At 44.6% G+C, this 14406-nt stretch overlaps 1 protein-coding gene across 1 annotated transcript in view; it reads right to left on the reverse strand.

Moving 5' to 3' along the window:
* Positions 1-14384, reverse strand: part of BMF (Bcl2 modifying factor) — a 94476-nt gene extending 80092 nt beyond the window's left edge. The window contains exons 1-2 of the mRNA XM_083509967.1: positions 14020-14384; positions 7612-7849 (exon numbers count right to left, since the gene is read on the reverse strand). The gene's annotated coding sequence lies outside the window, so the exon portion shown is untranslated. The remainder of the gene's footprint in view (positions 1-7611; positions 7850-14019) is intronic.
* Positions 14385-14406: the final 22 nt, after the last annotated feature.

A 14406-nucleotide genomic window follows, 5' to 3' on the forward strand; every position in this document is an offset into this window, starting at 1 on the left:
ACTGCAGTCAATTCACGCAGGTATCTATCTGCACAGGAAGGTCCCAGTTCATATTAAAGGGGTTTTTTTGTACATATATGGAGGACATAGAGGTCCAAACACTTCCAAAGCTTTTATTTTTAGTACATGAAAGATGGTGCTTATGGACACATGCAGATGATTACTCACTAACTCTTCAAAAAGAAAGAGCAAGGCACTTGAAGCTGCCTTAAGTTATACTGAGGTAGTTCATGGGCACACCTAGCTCAGTGCTGTAAACTCTGACTGATAAATGCTTGCCAATGATTTATGCATTTATTTATTAAATATATAAACCCCCCGTTATCCAAGGATCAAAAGGCAGTTTACAATACTAAAACAAATCAAATATCTTTAATACGGTCAGTGACCAGAAAGCAATTTATAAAATATGACATTAAAAGTAGTATTGTACTACAAGTAACAGTAAACCTATGGTCAATTCACAGAATTGGTGCTTATATTTATGGCCAGATTTCGACTTTTAAGTTTTTAAAAATTCTATTCAGGAGTCGCTACTGTTTAATACTAAAACATAAAAAATAATATTTGGCAATTACTCGTAGATGGTCTACCATAAACATGGTTTTAAAAGTGAGTCCATGATTGTGGAGGCCAATTCTGGATCCACGCATCCTTCCACAGTAGGGACATACCGTAGGTTTCTGGACGGGAGTTGATCATGGTGAGGATCTGCCAGACGTGCCTTCCTCTTAGCTCGTTTCTCCCTTTCGTCCTAACTTTGAGCTTCTTCAAAGTCCATGATGCCTTTGGTAGAGGCCAGTATTTCCCAATTATCAGTGCTTATACTTTAAACCCCTTTTGTTGTCCACTGGTATTTCGCTTTCCATTCTTAAGTTGGGAATAGAGTAGTTGCTTTGGAAGATGATAATCATGACCAGTCCAACAAAGTTGAGTGGGAAGTTTTAATCTACGTAGCTTTTTAAAAACAGAATTGCCTTTAAGATATTTTCTTTTAAAATTCTGGTTTTAATGTATTATGTGTTTGTTTAAAATATTCTAAGTCGCTGTGGCAAAAAAGCAACCAATAAATTTAATGAACGAATGACGTGGAAGTGCTTTCACAAAACAAATCCTCACAGATACATTCTGAAGGTGTGTGGTTGTGCAGTGGCGTGTAAGCTTCAATGTCTGAGACTGAATGCAAGGGAAAGTATGCATGTTTATGTTCTCATAAATGGTTAATGTTTGGTTTCCTTGGAGGACAACTAAGGAAGGAAAAATAAATGTACTTCTGTGACAATGTAGATCCATTTACTTTCCCAAGATGTTTAAAGACGATGAGCGTGAATAGTGGGCAGTCACCAGATCTTACGAGACAGGGATCAGTGTAGCTAGAAATGTCAATCAAAAGATGATAGCTGATATTTCAGCATCTGTACTACACTGTTGTGTAAGGAGTAGATGGTTTATTCAGTGGCTTCTCAATGACAAATGTCAGTTGTAAACCTTTCTACGGTGCATATCATAGTCGTATCTGAGCTCTATCTCAGCTGTCTGGAAGTCAGTAACAGAAAACGGCCATTTGATCCTGGCATTTTTAAAACTCTAATCTCATCTATCTATCACATGCTCTGCTGAGTGGTACCTGACCACCTTAACAGAAATTACACAAAGTCAGCAACCTTCCTGGAAGAAGCATTGTGTGTTAAAGTATTATTTACCCCAGTAAATAATGTCACCCTAATTATAATTAGAATAGCGTCTGCTGCATTGAAAGAAATTGAGACCCAGGTGGATATCTTTTGGTCATCCATATGCAACCCTAGTCACGCAGAATCTAGTGCACAATGTAACAAGGGTGTGTTTATCGGATCTATAGTGTGCCCATACCACTAGTAATATGTAACTGTGAAAACATACTGGTGTGGTTATAACTGATAGTATTCAGTTGCTGAGGCAGCAGGTGTTAATTACATTGATGATATGCCGGCAATGTAAATAACTCCCTGCTGCTCACAGATATGCATCTCAACTTCATGTTGAATAGAGATCAATTGAGGTGGGGGGTGGGGTGGTTTCCTCCCAGCCTCTAATGAATACTGAATGCTAGCCAAAATAGCCAATATGCTCCTTTTATATTAGTTTATTTTATTTTAAAAATTATAAACCACCCACCTTCAAAAAGACTGCTATGGCATACAAAAAATAAAATAAAATAAAAACAAAGTACAAAGTTAAAGGGGGGTGGGAACCCCACATTAAATCTATTTGTAAAACCAGCAGGAACAATATCCAGTTATGCTGCCCTGGAAAAGCCTGGTTGAATAAAAAAAGTATTTAGTAGATGCCTAAAAATGAATTGTTGGCACCATCCTAATTTCCAGGGTAGCTGTTCCAGAGTATTCATTCTGTGCACAGAACATGTAGAAAGGAAATCTCCAGTGAAGGAGGAGTTAACATTAGCCCCACTGCTTAGGGGGTCTGTGTCTCAAACTGTGGTTGTCTATAATGGACCATCTCCATGTTCAACATGGAAAATAAAATTTTTATGCTACTGGGGTTTTATTATTGTAGCCATCTTGAAGCTATGATAAAGCAAGATATAAATCAATGAACAAAGAACATTACCACTTCCTTCATTGAGGAACTCCAGGCTTCCATGGAATACAGTTTGAACAAAAAATATATACAGTGGTACCTTGGGTTAAGTACTTAATTTGTTCCAGAGGTCTGCTCTTAACCTGAAGCTGTGCTTAACCTGAAGCACCACTTTAGCTAATGGGGCCTCCTGCTGCTGCCACACCACCAGAGCACGATTTCTGTTCTCATCCTGAAGCAAAGTTCTTAACCTGAAGCACTATTTCTGGGTTAGCAGAGTCTGTAACCTGAAGCGTATGTAACCTGAAGCGTATGTAACCTGAGGTACCACTGTATACGGTGCAGAGATAACTGTATGTGGCTGCTCCCTAGTCCTTCCTTTGAAAACACAGCAAGTCAGAGCATTTTCCAGATGTTGAGGTCATTTCCCTAGCATTTGGTGATTAAAGTTTAGGACAGACTGGTTTACAAATGTAATCCTATACTTCAGGTGTAGCCAAAGTGATGTCTTCCATATGCTGTTGGACTATAACTCCCATCAGCCCAAGCCAGCATGGCCAGCGATCAAGGATGATGGGAGTTGTAGTCCAACATCTGGAGGGAAGCACACTGGCTATCCCTGCTATACAGGTATACTCAAATGTAACTCCCAATGCATTCAGTAGGGCTTACTAGCAGGTAAATAAGTACAACCAAATCCTAACTATGTTTATTTGGGATTTAGAGTGCAATCCTTAAGTGTTTATCCTTGCAGATTTCATTGAAGCTGGCAGGGCAATCCTATTCATGAGTAGTCAGAAATAAGTCCCACTGAGTTCAATTGGACTTACTCCAAGGTAAGCAGGGTTGGGGCCTTAAATTCAGATAAGTATGTTGAAGATTGCAGTGCTGCAAAGAAAGAAAGGGAACCAGGCAGAGGGCCTTCTTGGTAGTAGTGTCTGCCCTGCCATAAGATGCCAAGGAGATAAACAGCTATATGACATTCAGAAGACACCTGAAGGCAGTCCTGTACAGTGGTGCCTCACAAGACGAAATTAATTCGTTCCACGAGTTTTTTCGTCTAGCGAATTTTTCGTCTTGCGAAGCACGAAATCCCATAGGAATGCATTGAAATTCAATTAATGCGTTCCTATGGTCAAAAAAAGTCCAAACAAAGCCAAATTTGGTACAACAAGAGTTTATTAAGTGCTCTTTAAAGTCACACATACTGTAAAGAGCATTTCAAAAATTGAAGGAACAATAAATTAAGTTTCTGAACATGACAGAAAAGCATTTAAAAATCAACAAAGTGTACAGTACATTTTCTAAGACTCTGGGGGACAACTCGAAGAAGGTTCCTCTTCCACTCTTTGCTTCTTGCTGAAGAACCCCCTCCTCAACTGTTCCCCCAGCCACCCACCACACAGAAATTCAAATCCTGATTTTTTTTAAAAAAACAGCAGAGTGGCCCAATGGTCACAGAAAATCATAAAAATGCAGGGGGGAAAAACCACACGAGCTTCCAGATTCTTGCAACCCCCTCCTCAACTGTTCCCCCAGCCACCCACCACACAGAAATTCAAATCCAGATTTTTTTTAAAAAAAACAGCAGAGTGGTCCAATGGTCACAGAAAATCATAAAAATGCAGGGGGGGGGGGAAAACAAGCTTCCAGATTCTTGCAAACCCCTCCCCAACACCAAGTCCTTGAATTCCAAACACCCCAACCCAAAATCCAACCCCCCCCCAAAAGTTTTAAAAGTTTAACTTACCAAATGGCTGCAAAAGAAGTTTTGGAAAAGCTTCAAAAATCACCAAAGTCTTCAAAAACCTCAAAAAAGGCTACCACACCGCGTTCTATGAGTTGCTCCTCGAAGTCAAGTCGCAACTATATTAACGGTGTTAAGAAAAAGGAAACAAACTTGCAAGACGTTTTCGTTTTTCGTCTTGTGAAGCAAGCCCATAGGGAAATTCGTCTTGCGAAGCAGCTCAAAAAACGCAAAACCCTTTAGCGAGTTTTTCGTCTTGCGAGGCATTCGTCTTGCGGGGCACCACTGTATAAGGAAGTTTTTAATGTTTGATGTTTTACTGCGTTTTTATATTCTGTAGGAAACAACCCAGAGTAGCTAGGGCAACCCAGTCAGATGGGTGGGGAATGATAATAATAATACAGTGGCTATAACTTTCAATGAAGAAATAAATACTTAAAAATACCTTAACAACTCATGCAACCCTCTGAAAGATATAGAGGCCCTCATATACAACGGGAACAGGATGCTCTGCACTACCATCTTTGAGCAGGCTTGTTAAAATATTCCCATTCCTGAATAAGAACATGATATTTGAATCCTAGCTGCTTGAAGCATTTTTCTCCCTTGTAGCACCCATTTCCTCTGCCTCCGGTGCAGGGATCCACATCCAGAAGCCTGTTGCCATTGATAGATCACCCTTGCTGGCATGGAGTGGAAGTCTTAGTCTTGATGGCCAATGCCAGACTAGTGAACAACCACTTGCTTGATCATCTGATTTGTACTTGTGAGTTAGAATTGCCTTCAAGCGATCAGGGAATATTATTAACATCGTCCTGTGCTTGGATGTGGGTTCTTTGGGTATGCTAAGCTTTCTCTATGAACAGACACTCTGTTCTTATGCCTTTTGACACCTTGTCCTTATACAGTGGTGCCTCGCAAGACAAAAAGAATCCGTTCCGCGAGTCTCTTCGTCTTGCGGTTTTTTTGTCTTGCGAAGCAAGCCCATTAGCGGTTTAGCGGCTTAGCGCTATTAGCGGCTTAGCGGATCAGCTGATAAGCGGCTTAGCGGATCAGCTGTTATGCGGCTTAGCGGATCAGCTGATAAGCGGCTTAGCGGATCAGCTGTTAAGCGGCTTAGGATCAGCTGATAAGCGGCTTAGCGGCTTGGGAAAAAGGGGGGGGAGGAAAAAAACCCCGCAGGAACTCACAAGACATATTCGTCTTGCGAAGCAAGCCCATAGGAAATTCGTTTTGCGAAGCACCTCCAAAACGGAAAACCCTTTCGTCTAGCGGGTTTTCCGTCTTGCGAGGCATTCGTCTTGCGGGGCACCACTGTATTGATTTCTGCAATTTCTGAACTCGCCTGTAGGTTAGTTTCAACCTGTCTGCCTCCAATGCCAAATGAAGAATAAACATTTTTAGAACTCGCATGCCCATTTTGTGGGAGAACGCCTGCCACTTTTGGATCTTGATGATATAGGCTTGAGTTAATATACCAGCGTACGGCCAGCTAAGAGGCCTGGAGCCAACACTACATTATCTCAAGTCACACTAAGCTAACAGTGCCTGCAATTAACAGGGGATCATGTGCCTAAGTCATATAAATAAATGAAAGGGACAGAGTCATCCTTCAGAGGCTTGTCACCTTTTAGGCACTCATGCATACCTTAAACACACCAGGCCAACACAACAGCCTGAGAACAAAATGAGCAATTAATTAAACAAATGCACAGTAACAGAGTAACTATCTGAAGAGTGGGAAAGCTTCCCAGAGCTGTATTGCCTAACTAGGGCCACGGTTCAAAAGAGAAAATAGGGATAGATAATAGCGACTCCCAGGGAATTTAGGAAAAGCCAGTGTGAATGTGTGCCCATCATAAACAAGGTGAATTCTATTTATTTGGATTCTATTTATGTTTGTTTCTGTGGGTGGTACCGGGTAAGGTGTGTGTGCATGCATACAGGTTGTTATCATCATACTTCATTATTTCTGCAACATGTAATGTGCAGGTTGTTACAATTTTATGATATCACAAGCACCATTCTGTAACAATATTAGCTCCTAATTGCGGCTTTTGGTGATGATGTACTGCTTATGATAAGCTCTGTGGCTTGTATTATGTGGATAGTCAATTGGATGAGATGTTAAGCACTTAATGAAACAGGCAGTTAATACAACAAGCCCTCTAATCTGTGAATTTTATGTCATTGTTGCTGCTTTGAGTTGCAGCCATGTGAAATCCAAACTGGGCTCAATGATTTCAGATAAGGCATAAGAATGTTGCAAACCCAATGATGCTTGGTACTCTTTTAAAATTTCCAGTTCCTGTACAGTACTTTCTAATTAAAGGTTTGAGGTGAGGCTGTTCCTAGTTATCATTACCAAACTGCAGAATATTTGTTACAAGTGAAAACAATGAAATAATGAAAACCCTGGTCATTTTGAATGGCTTCCTAAAGAACAACTATCAGCTCTACACCATTCCCTTGTAATACATCCTTCACTGACAATTTCTTGTTAGCAGCTTAAGGAAAAGACTTACAACACCTTAATCCAGACTTTGCCAACTTGGAGACCTCCTGATGTTTTGGACTACAATGCCTATTAGCCTCTACCTGCTGAAGTACTTTTTGAATTTCAGCAGTATTCCACAATTAGTAAACGTAAAGGTACCCCTGCCCGTACAGGCCAGTTGTGTCCGACTCTAGGGTTGTGTGCCCATCCCACTTAAGAGGCCGGGGGTCAGCGCTGTCCGTAGACACTTCCGAGTAACGTGGCCAGCGTGACGAAGCTGCTCTGGCGAGCCAGCACCAGCGCAGCACACGGAAACGCCATTTACCTTCCCGTTATAAAGCGGTACCTATTTATCTACTTGCACTTAAGAGTGCTTTCGAACTACTAGGTGGGCAGGAGCTGGGACCGAAAGATGGGAGCTCACCCCGCCGCGGGGATTCGAACCGCCGACCATGCGATCGGCAAGCCCTAGGCGCCACCCGCGTCCCACATTCCACAATTACTTCAGCGTTAAAGGGTAGAAGAGAAAATAAACTTTAAAAACCTGGAAAAACAACAACACAGTGATAAAAATAGTAGTGAGCAGAAAAAACAGAATGGCAATTTTCCCTTTTAAAACAACAATGCAGTTTCTAAAATTTATGCAACCATCCTATTTTATTTAAACACTATTGTACAAATATTTTAATAATAAGAAATGTATCAGTAATAACATTAAAAGATTAACTAAAATATGCAGCTGATATGGTGCTGACTAGAAAGGTAACAGTGAAGGTGATAGACTCACTTGCCCAGTATGTCACTACACACATCTTGAAAAAGCAAAAAAAACAATAAAAAGGGTCATCCACACCTATGAAGGTTGTGCTACTGCCATTCTTTTAAAAGAAAATAAGATTTTTAACAGTCTGTAAAAGATGGAAGCAGCGGGACGGGGGCGAGGAACACAGGAATGCAGCAACTGGATGATGTCGTGTAGATGTCTTGTATCATGGAAACACAGATTTGTAGAGTTGGAGGGGATCCTGAGGATGAAGAAGAAGAGAAGAGTTTGGACTTGATATCCCGCCTTTCACTCCCCTTCAGGGGCGCCGACTTATAAAAAATATTGGGGGGGCCCATACCGGGGTCCTGCCGCTGGTTCGCTCGGGTAGCCGGGAGAACGCAGTTCGAGGTGGCGGTGTTGGGGAGAGACCCTCGCTCAGGGCGCCACTAGACTTGGCGGCCGGCGGCCTATCTGAGGGGTTTTGGAGCGTATTTCGGCGGAGCGATTGGGGAGGAGGGGGCTTGTTGCCGGATTCTTCAGCTGAGCCGGAGATCCGCTGCTGGGGGTCCCTGGGCCGAGTTGTGAGCACGGCCTGCTGAAGGGAGATCCAGCCGATTGCGCGACGGGGACGGCCGGGGCTCTCCAGCTAGGGCGCGCGGCTGGCTGGCTGGCGAGGGAGCAGGTGGGGAGGAGGCGGGGGTCCTCGCTCTCTTAGGAAACGCACCCGCGCGCCCGATTGCCACAAAGTCCGAAGGGTGCGTGTGTGGAATTAAAAAGCAAAAACGAGATACGGGCAGGGCAGGCAAAGAGTTTTCTGCAAGAGGATGGAGGGCAGGTTGAAGAGAAAATCACTCAGGATGAGACAGTCAAATCAGCCATGATAAAATGGGCTCAGGATATTGGGTATAACATCATGTTTGAGGACTGGGAAAGGTTATGGACCACCGGAATGAAATTCACGGCATGTAATGCCTTGAAGGAAAATATTATGAAAATGATTTATAGGTGGTACATGACCCCAGTCAAGCTTGCAAAAATATATCACCTGTCTGATAATAAATGTTGGAAATGTAAGGAGGCTGAAGGGACATTCTTTCACCTCTGGTGGACTTGTCCAAAAGTGAAGGCCTTCTGGGAAATGATCTATAATGAGTTAAAAAAGGTATTTAAGTATACCTTTCCCAAGAAACCAGAGGCCTTCCTCTTGGGCATTGTTGGCCAGAAAGTGTTAAAGAAGGATAGAACTTTCTTTATGTATGCAACTACAGCAGCAAGAATACTTATCGCAAAATATTGGAAGACACAAGATTTGCCCACACTGGAAGAGTGGCAGACGCAATTGATGGCCTACATGGAACTGGCTGAAATGACTGGCAGAATCCGAGATTTGGGAGAAGAAACAACGGAAGAGGACTGGAAAAAATTTAAGGACTATTTACAAAAACAATATAAGTTGTATGAATGTTAAAAATTTACACGATTCGGAAACTATAGCTTCAGCAATTAGATTTGGGAAACAGGAAATTATATTTTAAGTAAGAAAAGGTCAAAATCTAAGGTAATACTATGTTTAATTTAAGATATAAGTAACTGATGAAAAGTATATTAAATTTAGAGGTATAGTATTTGAAAAGTACAAAATAAGGTACGAAACAAGGTAATAATTTGCTGATATCTTTATTATAAAGAATGCAGGGTAAGGGAGATGCGAGGAAGTCCAGTTAGTTATATAAAAAATGTGTTGAATGGTTGGTTTTCTTTTCTTCTTTTTCTTTTTTTCTTTTTCTTGTTCTTTTACTTTTTTCTTCAGTGTATGTTTCTAACTTTGTATTTGAAAACTTAATAAAATATTTATAAAAAAAGAAGAGAAAATCCTTTCGCTTTTCTGGGGCGCAGGGAAGTCTCAGAGCCGGAGGTTGGGGAAGGGACCCCCTTTGCTCTGCCCTCTTCTCCCGTCTTAGATTTGCATGGGGGTCCCCGCCCGAGCTTGCCTGGCCACCGGGCCACACAAGGGCCGTGCTCTACGCGGCGCACCTTGCTAGCCGCGCAGCTGTCCTCCGCGGCTGCGGAGCGGCCCTGCGCCGGTGCCCAGCCCCTCTGGGCGCCCGCTGCGCTGCCAATGACAAGCGGGCGACGTCGCGGGCGGGGAAGGCGTCGCTTTCTTTCCCGATCCTTCATCCTCCCAGTCTTCCAGCCCTTTTTTGGGTTGGAAGCTCGTCTCGTTCGCCCTTCTCCTTTCTTCACCCTGCGCGCAATTTTCCTCCCTCGTCTCCCTCCCCATTTCTCCTTCCTTCCTTCCTTCCTTCCTTCCTTCCTGACGGGCTCGGGCTTCGGGTAGGGCTCGGGCTCAGGCTCGGGCTCGGGCAGCCACAGCGTCGGCGGTGTTGGCGATCGGCGGCGCGGGGGGATGGCCCTCCCGGGGGAGCCGGCGCTGCTCAATGGGGTTGCCAAGGAGACAGGCCGGCCGCCCCCCTCCCCCGGCCCGGCGCCCCCCGCCGCGCCGGTGCCCGTTATGGAGCTGGTGCGCGCCGGGCGCCCTATAAAAGCCGCGGACGCGCCCACCGCCGCCCGAGATTATTGGGGGGGCTGAGCCCCCCCAAACGAATTTTTGAGGGGGCTCGGGCCCCCTCAAGCCCCATGGAGTCGGCGCCTATGCTCCCCTTAAGGAGTCTCAAACTGATTAACAATCTCCTTTCCCTTCCTCCCCCACAACAAACACACTGTGAGGTGAGTGGGGCTGAGAGACTTCATAGAAGTGTGACTAGCCCAAGGTCACCCAGCAGCTGCATGTGGAGGAGCGGGGAAGCGAACCCGGTTCACCAGATTATGAGTCCACCGCTCTTAACCACTATACCACTACACCATGCTGGATCATCTAGTCCAAATCTCTGTGATGCAGGAATCCCTGGGTGGGCTCAAACCACCAATCTTTTTGTTAACAGCTAGACAAACTGACCCACTGCAGTGAATGAATGAAGTGTGACTATTCGACAATACGTGCCTCGTGTAGAAACACAACACCACTTAGTTCAAGATGATAATGAGGTTCAAGGGAGCCATGCCAGGCTTTCAGGAGGATGTGCAAGACAGTTCATCTGATGGGGCTGAGGCACAGCACTAGCCTCCCAGCAGCAGTGTTGCTGCTGTTTATCAGGCGGAGGAGGAGGCAGTGTGGTTGAGGCTGAGCAAGTACTAGCCTACCTGCATGACCTCAACTTCACCACTACTTCAACCTTACCCTCCCAGTAAACAGCAGTAATACTGCTGTTGGGACACTGCTGCTGCTGCTTCTGCACCCCACTGGATGAGCCACTCCAGTGTGGCTATTGCACAACCAGCTGCAGAGCTGCTTCAGGGCAGAATGATGATGAGATTGGGGGCTATGTAAACTCGCCGGCAGAGCCAATCTGGCACTACTGCCAATGTGCCCACATTGACAGCCAATCTGGTGCTATTGCTGGTGTGCCTGCACAACTCTGTTCTTACTGCTGTCATAACCCCACCTCCACAGCATCCAGGTAAGCTGCAGCAATGCCAGTTTTGGGATGGCAGCTCTGCAGCGCCGTACCATCAGTTCCTGGCTTACTGCGTGTCCTTTAGCAGTCATTCTCACTTAACCTAGCCCACCTTGCAAGATAAAATGTGTGGGGGGGGGGGAGAACCTTGTTTGAATTCCTTGGAGGCAGGGTGGGATATAAATGAAATTCATAAATACAATTAAAACAAAAAACAAAAATAAGTACATGTGCAATGTAACGTGGAATGTGGGGCAATTGTTCCCTGCCTAAATAGTGCCTCTGATATGTTTCTACACACTGCTTTTACTTTTGATCAAGAGTGCAGGACAAGTTTATTAGGTCAAACAATTTGCTTCAAGTCACGATACATAGTACCAATGGTTGTGGATAGTGAATTGAGGAAGTCTTTCTCCTATTTGAAGTAAGTTTTGAAGACATCTAGCCTAGTAGAATAAATACGCAGGTTTTAATTTCAAAAATATGAATCCTGTATCTGATTTCATCTTCCTCTGCTAGAAGGGATACCAACCCGCACTAGTGTAACGCCATTTCACATGGTGTCAGGTGAAGAGGTATCTGTTGCTTTATGAAACTCACCAAGTGCTCCTGGGTTAATAATTATTTCCTACCAATAGCCATATGGACAGGCCCCTTATTCTGGACTGGCCCTGTTTATATTCACAAGAGTTATTCCATAGGGTGAACATTGTACAGTTCTGAACGCTTGTCTTAGAAAAGAGGAAATGTTTGCAGCTGGATTGTGACAAGAAATGTTTAGTTGGTGTGTGTGTGTGTGTGTGTATCCTATCCTAATAGCAGCACCTAGCGGCCAGAAATGCAAAGAAACAAACTACAGTGAAAATGTCTTGCTCCACATACTATACTTTCAAAGCACATTTGAAGTACATTCCTTGCTCAAACTGCCCAGAATTCGTTAAGAGGAAAATGTGCTTCCAATGATATAGATAGATAGATAGATAGAAAGAAAGGCTAGGCATCATCATTCAAGGGGAGATATATCATGAGATTGACTTCCTGCTTCCAATATACTGCAACCTCGGGTTGCAAACGTGATCCGTGCAGGAGGCACGTTCGCAACCTGCAGTGTTCGCAACCTGCAGCGCTGTGACTGCGCATGCGAGGGTCGCGATTCGGCGTTTCTGTGTATGCGCAAAGCATGATTTAGCATTTCTGCGCGTGCGCTGAAACCCAGAAGTAACCTGTTCCGGTACTTCCAGGTTCAGCGCGGTGCACAACCCGAAATCACATAACCTGAAGAGTCTGTAACCCGAGGTACCACTGTAATCAGCTCTTACTTCTGTATGCTCCCCTCCTCTGCACCACCCAATGTGATTATCTTCCCAAATGACATTCCTTAAGAAAAGGTTTAAAGGGTCAGGTAGTTAGTTACAGGCTGGAAAAGTTAATGGGAAATGCTCAACAACTTTGCTCCCACTTTTTTGAAATATGGCAACCCTAATCATAGCTGGCAGTCCAGTATATTTGTATTTTAACAACTGATATGGTCAAAACACCTTAACCCAGAGGTTAGCAAGGTTTACCTTGCCTGGGCCAGTTCACTCCAGCAGAGAGTCCTCCGTGGGCCAGATTGTGCGCGCACGTGAATGAGCGCACCTGAGATTTCCAGCGTCTGCATCTGCGCAAAGGCGATTTCTGGTGTCTGCGCAGACGCAATTTCTGGTGCCGCGGAAGCGGGTCACCACGCTGCATTGCACTGGTTTAAGCGCAGTGCGCGGGGACTCGCCGAGCAGGTGGCTTGGTTCGGGGGTGGCTCAGGGGTCGGTTAAAGGACCCCCGTGGGCCGTTTGTGGCCCACGGGCCTTAGGTTGCCTACTCCTGCCTTAACCCATGCCTCTGTTTCCTATATTATTTCCCTTTTTATTTATTTTTTTGCATGTTGCTTAAATTGTATTGTTCAAAAACAGTAACAAAAACCTTTTAAAATAAAACAAAACAAAGAACTAAAGTTACAGCTGAGCCAAGCAAAGGTTGCATTCTTCCCCACCCCATCAATTGCAGTATTCACTGCAATTTACTCCCAATATATACTGCTAAAACGTGACTCCTTTTCTTCGGGATTGAATTAGACCATATGCGTGAGCAGTAGGAAATGAAGTGTGGAGCCAGGAAATCGTTCTGCTGCACCCAGAAATGCTTTTGTCATTCGAAATTCTGCCCAAAGAACTACTCTTCTGTTTGGCACAGCTCCCTAGCTCCTGCCTTAGCTTAATTCACTGAAAGAATCACATATTGCAGGTGTGTGGGGCGAGGGGAGTGGTCCTTTGATCCTTCAGGCGTTGCTGAAGGCCACTCCCATCAGTCCCAGCAAGGATAGCCAATGGCAAAGGCCAGGGATGATGCGAGTTGAGCAACACCTGGAAAGCCACTGTCTCTCCCCACCCGACATATTTCACCCCTGGCAACACTAGGAGCAAAAAGCAAGATCGCATGTGTGCATACATATGTGCAAATCTGGCGCTCCAGTGTCCCCATGCATGAACACGAGGCACAGTGCCAGATTTCTGTATAAGCTAAACAAGCTGTAGCTTAGGACCCCACTCTCTTGGGGGCCCCCAAAAAATTTAAAAGGAAAAAACACCTGGATGTACATTTCCAAAATATAAGATAAGAAACAAATAAAATAAAACCTATGTACAGCAACAGTATTTTGTGTTGTATAGGCTCCTATGATGTAAGTAATGGGCCCGCCTGCTAGCATGCTCCCTAAAATATGCTCATTTCTATATATAGGGTGCCTACATTCTCTATGTGCACATGGCTTTAGATACCTATTAGGTCCATAAATTACCATATAGCATATATTCAACACAAAAATGGTGACAATTTGATGTTGACAAGGACAGCTGGACATATAAAGGGCCCCATTAACTTCAGTAGCTTAGGGCCTCATCAAACCCAAATCCGGCCCTGACGAGGCATGTTCTTGACTTGCGTGTTCGCCCGCCCCTGCCCGCTGCAACACACTATTTCCCCTTCTCTTCCTCTGTACTGTACTTTAAGATGGTAAGATCCTCGGGGCAGGGACCTGCTCTTTTGTACTCCGTAAAGCACCACGCACGCTGCTCGGTCACCGCCCCCGACCCTGCGCCTGCTTACTCGGAAGCCCCACTGTGCATATTCCGGGCGTGCTGCTGAGAGCGAAAGTCCTGCAGAAGGCTGCACTGCGAAGCGAGCTCCGTTTCGCCCGCTCTTCTCGCTTTCAAGCGACACCCAGAGGGAACTACCGTTCCCATCATGCACCGGCGGACCCGTCATG

The sequence above is a fragment of the Podarcis liolepis genome, assembly GCF_965112155.1.
Source record: "Podarcis liolepis genome assembly, chromosome: 1".
Classification (NCBI taxonomy): domain Eukaryota; kingdom Metazoa; phylum Chordata; class Lepidosauria; order Squamata; family Lacertidae; genus Podarcis; species Podarcis liolepis.